At 54.2% G+C, this 7,792-nt stretch overlaps 1 long non-coding RNA gene across 1 annotated transcript; it reads left to right on the plus strand.

The window, feature by feature from the left end:
- Positions 1 to 6,135: 6,135 nt before the first annotated feature.
- On the plus strand, positions 6,136 to 7,119 carry LOC135566148 (uncharacterized). The gene is made up of 3 exons (XR_010461991.1): positions 6,136 to 6,429; positions 6,750 to 6,892; positions 7,091 to 7,119. It is a non-coding gene; the product is annotated as an uncharacterized LOC135566148 (long non-coding RNA).
- Positions 7,120 to 7,792: the final 673 nt, after the last annotated feature.

The following is a 7,792-nucleotide window of genomic DNA, read 5'->3' on the forward strand; positions in this document are numbered from 1 at the left end:
TCCTGCTGCTGGTCCTGCTACTGCTGCTGCTGCTGGTCCCACTGGTCCTGGTCCTGTCTACTGCTGCTGCTCGTCCTGCTGCTGCTGCTGGTCCTGCTGCTGGTCCTGCTGCTGCTGTCCTGCTGGTCCTGCTGCTGCTGGTCCTGCTACTGCTGCTGGCTGCTGCTACTGGTCCTGCTGCTGGCTGCTGGTCCTGCTGCTGCTGCTGGCTGCTGCTGCTGCTGGTCCTGCTGCTGCTGCTGGTCCTGCTGCTGCTCCTGGCTGCTAGTCCTGCTATACTGGTCCTGCTGCTTTCCTGGTCCTGCTGCTGCTGGTCATGCTTGCTGCTGGACTGCTCTTATCCTGCTGCGACTGCTGGTCCTGCTGGTCACCTTTGGACCTGCTGCTGGACTGGCCTGCTGCTACAATGGTGCTGCTGCTGGTCCTGCTGCTGCTGCTACTGGTCCTGCTGCTGGTCCTGCTGCTGCTGCTGGTCCTGCTCCTGCTGCTGGTCCTGCTGCTGCTCTCTGCTACTGCTGCTACTGGTCTACTGCTGCTGCTGGTCTGGTCCTACTGCTGCTATTGGTCCTGCTGCTGGTACTGCTACTGGTCCTCACTGCTCCTGCTACTACTGGTCCTGCTACTGCTGCTGGTCCTACTACTCACTTCTACTTTACATTACATGGTCATTTAGCAGACGCACTGCTGGACCAGCTACTGCGACTTGCCTGCTGCTGCTCGTCCTCACCTGCTGCTCCAGTGGAACAGCCACTTTACTCGTTGCTCTAAATCTTTTATGGAAGTGAGAAGGATTGCTTTCCTGCTACTGCTGCTGCTCATCCTACTACTGCTACTAGTCCTGCTACTGCTACTGGTCCTGCTATTGCTAGTCCTGCTACTACTGCTATTGGTCCTGCTACTGGTCCCTGCTGCTACTGGTGCTCCTGCTGCTGGTGGTCCTGCTGCTGCTGTGTGGTCTACTGCTGCTGCTACTGGTGCTGCTCTGCTACTGCTGGTCCTGCTGTTGCTGCTGGTCTGTGGTGCACTGCTGCTGCTGCTGCCTGATGTGCTGCTGCTGCTGTTGCCTGGTCCTGCTGCTGCTGGACTACTGCTGCTGCTACTTGCTGCTGCTGTACACAGCAACGCTGCCTGCTGCTGCTGCTGCTGCTCCTGGTGATGCTCGTGCTGCTGCTGCTGCTGCTGGTGCTGCTGCTGCTGGTCCGGCTCGCTGGCTACTGTGCTGCTCCTATTGCCAAGCGATCTGCTGCTGCTGCTGCTGCTGTTGCTGCTGCTATGTGGTCTGCTGCGGTCACGCTGCTGCTGCTGGTACTGCTGCTGCTATTGAGTCCTGCTGCTGCTGCTATTGGTCCTGTTGCTCCTGGTGCTGCTGCTGCTGCTGCTATTGCTGCTGCTAATATTGGTCCTGCTGCTGCTACTACTGTCTACTGCTACTGCTGCTGCTGCTGCTGCTGCTGCTAGCTGCTATTAATCTGCTGCTGCTAATAATATTGCTGTTGCTGCTGCTAATGTCCTGCTACTGTGTTGGTCCTACTGCTGCTTTTGCTGCTACTGCCACTGCTGCTGTGTTGGTCCTGCTGCTGCTGCTATTGGTCCTACTGCTACTGCTTTTGGTCCTGCTTCTGCCATGCTGCTGCTAATGTTGGTCCTGCTACTGCTTCTCTGCTGCTACTGCTATTGGTCCTGCTGCTGCTACTGATGTTGTGCTGCTGCTGCTGCTGCTGTTGCTGCTGCTGCTGGTCTGCAGGTATTGGTCCTGCTGCTGCTGCTGCTGTGCTGCTGCTGCTGCAATGCTGCTGCTGCTGCTGCTGTTGCTGCAGGTATGTGGTCCTGCTGCTGCTGCTGCTGCTGCTGCTGCTGTTGCTGCTATTATTGGTCCTGCTACTGCTGCTGCTGCTGCTGCTGCTGTGCTGCTGCTGGTCCTGCTGCTGCTGCTGCTGCTGCTGCTGTGGTGCTGCTGCTGCTACTGCTACTGCTGCTGCTGCTGTCCTGCTGCTGCTGCTATTGGTGCTGCTATTGCTGCTGCTGCTGCTACTGCTGCTGCTGTTGGTCCTGCTACTGCTGCTGCTGCTGCTGCTGCTACTATTGGATTGGCTGCTGCTACTGCTGCTCCTGCTGCTGCTAATTGGTCCTGCTGCTGCTCTGCTGCTGCTGCTGCTTGCTCTTGGTCCTGCTGCTGCTGCTGCTGCTGCTGCTGCTGCTCTTGGTCCTGCTGCTGCTGCTGCTGCTGTTGCTGCAGGTGCTATTGGTCCTGCTGCTGCTGCTGCTGCTGCTGCTATTGCTGCTGCTAGTGGTCTGGTCTGCTGCTGCTGCTGCTGTGCTGCTGCTGCTGCTGCTGCTGCTGCTGCGTATTGGTCCTGCTGCTGCTGCTGCTGCTTGCTGCTGCTATTATTGGTCCTGCTGCTGCTGCTGCTGCTGCTATTGGTCCTGCTGCTGCTGCTGCTGCTGCTGCTGTTGCTGCTGCTAATGTTGGTCCTGCTGCTGCTGCTGCTGCTGCTGTTGCTGCTGCTGCTATTGGTCCTGCTGCTGCTGCTGCTGCTGCTGCTGCTGTGTGATATTGGGTGCTGCTAGCTGCTGCTGCTGTTGCTGCTGCTAAGTCCTGCTGTGCTGCTACTGCTGCTGCTGCTACTGGTCCTGCTGCTGCTGTGCTGCTGCTATTATTGGTCCGCTGCTGCTGCTACTGCTGCTGCTGCTATTGCTGCTGCTATTGATGGTCCTGCTGCTGCTGCTGCTGCTGCTGCTGCTGCTAATTGGTCTGCTAGTGCTGCTGCTGCTGCTGCTGCTGCTAATGTTGGTCCTGCTGCTGCTGCTGCTGCTGCTGTTGCTGCTGCTATTGGTCCTGCTGCTGCTGCTACTGCTGCTGGTCCTGCTGCTGCTGCTGGTCTGTTTCTGCTGCTAGTATTGGTCCTGCTGCTGCTGCTGCTGCTGCTGCTGCTGGTTCCTGCTGCTGCTGCTGCTGCTGCTGCTGCTGCTGCTGGGCTGCTGCTGCTATTGCTGCTGTCCTGCTGCTGCTACTGCTACTGCTGCTGCTGCTGCTAGTGTGGTCCCTGCTGCTGCTGCTGCTGCTGCTGCTGCTGCTGTTCTGCTGCTGCTGCTAATGTTAATTGCTGCTGCTGCTATTGCTGCTGCTGGTCCTGTTTTCTGCTACTAATTGGTCCTGCTGCTGCTGCTGGTGCTGCTGCTTTCTGCTGCTATTATTGGTCCTGCTGCTGCTGCTGCTGCTGCTGCTGTGTGGTCCTGCTGCTGCTGCTGCTGCTGCTGCTGCTGACAATGTTGGTGTGGTCCTGCTGCTGCTGCTGCTGTTGCTGGTGTATGTGGTCCTGCTGCTGCTGCTGCTGCTGCTGCTGCTGCTGCTGGTCCTGCTGCTGCTGTGCTGCTGCTGTGTTAGGCTGCTGCTGCTACTGCTGCTGCTGCTATTGCTGCTGCTCGTATTGGTCTGCTGCTGCTGCTGCTGCTGCTGCTGCTGCTGCTGCTAGTATTGGTCCTGCTGCTGCTGCTGCTGCTGCTGCTGCTATTGGGATGCTGCTGCTGCTGCTGCTGCTGTTGCTGCTGCTGCTGTGGTCCTTCTGCTGCTGCTGCTGTTGCTGCTGCTGCCTCTGCTGCTGGTGCTGCTGCTGCTGCTGTTTCTGCTGCTGATATTGGTCCTGCTGCTGCTGCTGCTGCTGCTGCTGCTGCTAGTATTGGTCCTGCTGCTGCTGCTGTTGCTGCTGTTGCTGCTGCTGCTCCTGGTGCTGTCTGCTGCTGCTGCTGCTGCTGCTGCTGTGTTGGCTGCTGCTAATTAACGCTGCTGCTGCTGCTGTTGCTGTTTCTGGTGCTAATGCTGCTGCTGCTGCTGCTGTTTCTGGTCCTGCTGCTGCTGCTGCTGCTGCTGCTGATATTGGTCCTGCTGCTGCTGCTGCTGCTGCTGCTGTATTGGTCTGCTGCTACTGCTGCTGCTGCTGCTGTGCTGCTATTGGTGGTCCTGCACTGCTGCTGCTGGTCCTGCTGCTGCTGCTATTGGTCCTGCTGCTGCTGCTGCTGCTGTTGGTGCTGCTACTGCTACTGTGGTCATGCTGCTGCTGCTGCTGCTGCTGCTGCTGCTGCTATTGGTCCTGCTGCTGCTGCTGCTGCTGCCTGCTGCTGCTGCTGCTGAGTTGGATCTGCTGCTGCTGCTGCTGCTGCTGTGCTGCTGGTTCTATTGGTCCTGCTGCTGCTGCTGCTGTTGCTGCTGCTGCTGGTGGTTGCTGCTGCTATTGGCTGCTGCTGTTGCTGCTGCTACTGTATTGTTGGTCCTCCTGCTGCTGCTGCTACTGCTGCTGCTGGTCCTGGTCCTGCTGCTAATGTGGTCCTGCTGCTGCTGCTGCTGCTGCTGCTGCTATCGGTGGTCCTGCTGCTGCTGCTGCTGTTGCTGCTGCTGATATTGGTCTGGTGCTGCTGCTGCTGCTGCTGTTGCTGCTGCTATTGGTCTGCTGCTGCTGCTGACTGCTGCTGCTGCTGCTATTGGTCCTGCTGCTGCTGCTACTGCTGCTGCTGTGTGCTCTGCTGCTGCTGCTGCTAATAATGTGGTCCTGCTGCTGCTGGTCCTGCTGCTGCTATTGGTCCCTGCTGCTGTCACTGCTGCTGTTGCTGTTGGTCCTGCTGCACTGCTGCTAATGTCAGTCCTGCTGCCATGCCTACTGCTGCTGGTCCTGTTTCTGGTGCTAATGTTGGTCCTGCTACTGCTGCTGTAATGTGGTCCTGCTGCTGCTGCTGCTGCTGTGTTGGGTCACTGCTGCTGCTGCTGCCTGGTGCTGCTGCTAGTGCTGTGGTCTGCTGCTGCTGTAGTAATTGGTCCTGCTGCTGCTGTTGCTGCTGCTGCTGATTGCTGCTGCTGCTGTTGTTGCTGCTGATAATTGGTGCTGCTGCTGCTGCTGCTAGTAATGTGTGTTGGTCCTGCTGCTGCTGCTATTGGTCCTGCTACACTGCTGCTGCTGCTGCTATTGGTGCTGCTGCTGCTGCAATATTGGTCCTGGTCCTACTATTGCTACTACTGGTGCTGCTGCTGCTATTAGTATTGGTCTGCTGCTGCTGCTACTACTAACAATAATAGCGTAATATTGGTCCTGCTACTGCTGCCCCCATCGTGGTCCTGCTGCCTGCTGCACACCACTACTGCTACTTTACTGCTACTGCTAATGTGAAGTCCTGCTACTGCTGCTGCTACTGGGTGCTGCTGCTGCTAATGGTGTGTCCTAGATTACTGCTGCTGCTACTGCTGCTACTGCTGCTGCTATTGTTCGGTCCACTGCTTAGCTACTGCTGCTGCTGCTATTGCTGCTGCTGCTGTTGGTACTACTACTACGATTACTACAATAATATTAGTCCTGCTACTGCTGCTACTACTACTACTAGTCCTATTTCTCTTTCTCCTCATCCCCCACCCTCTTCCATGTAATGGTTTGTTCCAGGCATGGGTAAGGACAGTGAAAGGACATTCACAGGCATAAGGCTGATTGACTGACTAGCTACAGTTAAAGCTGGCTGAGCACATTCAATAACTTTTCATGTTTTACATAAAGCAGACGATTTTGATCACAGAAGGCCTGTCTCTAATAAAGTGACATCTCCATTCTCTCCCACTCCCTGTGAATCATAGTCTACATATTTATCTGACTGGCAGAAATGTATGGCCGGTAGACTTGTTAAGCTTTGGTTGGCGTGTGTATTGTATGTCCAGCCTTTCAACATGTTGCAGCCAGACTCTAGCGTAGCCTCTGTCACAGCAAGACGTGTTATGTAATGGAGCTGGTGTTTGTGTGCGTGTAGTGAGGAGGCCTCTCTCTGTGTTGATGCCCCGCAGGGCCTGGGCACCTCAGGACAAATGGCCAACTGAATGCAGTCACTGGGCTGTAGTTTGTCTGACAGTCAAGAGCAGCTTGATTGATCCTGTCTGTCTCTCTGATCTTTCTCTCTCTCTTTATTGGCATGCCAAAGCAAAGCAAGTGAAATAGATAATAAACATAAGCCAATACCCTCTTCTCTTTCTCTATCGCTCTGATCTAGCTCTCTTTCTGTCTTTCTCTCTGATCTCTCTCTCTCCATCTCTCTGATCTCTTTCTCCCTCGCTGATCTCTCGCGCTTTCTCACTATCTCTCTCACAGTCTCTCTCTCTTCTTCTCTCTCTTCTTCTCTCTCCTCTTTAGATTAGTTTCATTTACTTCATCACTTATAATCTCCTCCCTCCCTCTCTCAGGGCTGATGAGTGGTTGTCGGCGGCAGTGGACTGTCTAGAGTTCCTGCCAGATGACTTGGTGGTTGAGGTGAGCAGGGGTCTGCCCCGCTGCGGTGAGGACCAGGGCCAGTGTAAGAGACTGGTGTATGGGATCCTGGTCCAGCACTACGGAGAGACACAGCACTCTCCACTACTCAGCAACCACGTCTTCGACATCCACTCCAGCATCTCTGAACTACTGGGTAAGACAGCCATATACATGGTCTATGTGCTCTAGGGCATTTCCCCTGTCGAAATGGGTTTAGACTTTTTAATAACAAGTATTATGCAAGGGATTCATTCAGCTGATTAAACCAGTACGTGAAAGCCCAAACGTCATGACTGGGGACAGAGAGGGGGGGTTCAGATTTCTCTGTTGACTCTCAGCGAGGACCCTGAAGCCACACCTGGGTTTATCAACTAGTTTGGCTAAGATCCTCTCTCATGAATAGACACACCTGTGATTCCTCCCAGCCTGTCAGGGACGGTAACAGCCATCCTGTCCTCTCTGTGTGTCCATTAGTGAATGGGAAGAGGGAGCAGGCTCTGGAGGCCCTACAGCTGTGTCTGAAACTACAGGACTCTCGCAGTAAAGAGGAGCTACGCAGACTGCTGCGATTCATGGCCGTCGCTGCCAAACCGCAGGAGGTCAAACTGCACAAAGAGGTGAGGGTGTGTGTGTGTGCGTATACTGCTATAGCTCTCCCTGACTGTTTGTGTGTGTGTGTGTGTGCGTATACTGCTATAGCTCTCCTGACTGTGTGTGTTTGTGTCTTCCAAACTACTCCGAGGTCAAGGATCATATCTAGCAGCCACTCTCTATATTCTGTATGTACGAGATGTGAACGTTGTGTTGTTTTCCAGGTAGAGAACAGGATGGCGGTGAAGAGATCCTTCTCTAGTGCCACTCGTCTACAGCATGAGACTGGCCAAGGGGAAGGTTGACCTGCTGGTGCTGTTTATGGTGGAAAACCACTGTGGCGCCTTTCAAGGTGTGTGTGCACTCATCTTTTATCAGACTGTGTGTGAATAGGTGAACAGGTAGGCGTGGTGTGTGTGTGCATGTGTGTGGGTAGGTGGGGGATTAATATGATGTTTTGCACTTGTGTCTGAACTATATAGACTAAAGACATCTGGGTCAGTGTGCTGGAGACTGTTGACACTGTCTGTTAATAGACTGTTTACCCCTCAAACTGTCTGTTAATAGACTGCTTTACCCCTCAAACTGTCTGTTAATAGACTGTTTGCCTCTCAAACTGTCTGTTAATAGACTGTTTACCCCCTCAAACTGATCTGTTAATAGACTGTTTGCACCTCAAACTGTCTGTTAATAGACTGTTTACCCTCAAACTGTCTGTCTACTAGACTGTTTACCTCGACCGCTGTTAGTTGAGCTGAACAGTCTATCAACAGACAGTTTGAGGGGTAAACAGTCTATTGTCTGTTAAGACTGTTTACTACTCAAACAGTGGGATGAACTTTGAATAGGACTCCATGAAAGACACTGATCTGAACACTCTTAGAAAAAGATGTGCTATCTAGAACCTAAAGGGGAGCAATACGTAA

Source organism: Oncorhynchus nerka, unplaced genomic scaffold, assembly GCF_034236695.1.
Source record: "Oncorhynchus nerka isolate Pitt River unplaced genomic scaffold, Oner_Uvic_2.0 unplaced_scaffold_6992, whole genome shotgun sequence".
Classification (NCBI taxonomy): Eukaryota; Metazoa; Chordata; class Actinopteri; order Salmoniformes; family Salmonidae; genus Oncorhynchus; species Oncorhynchus nerka.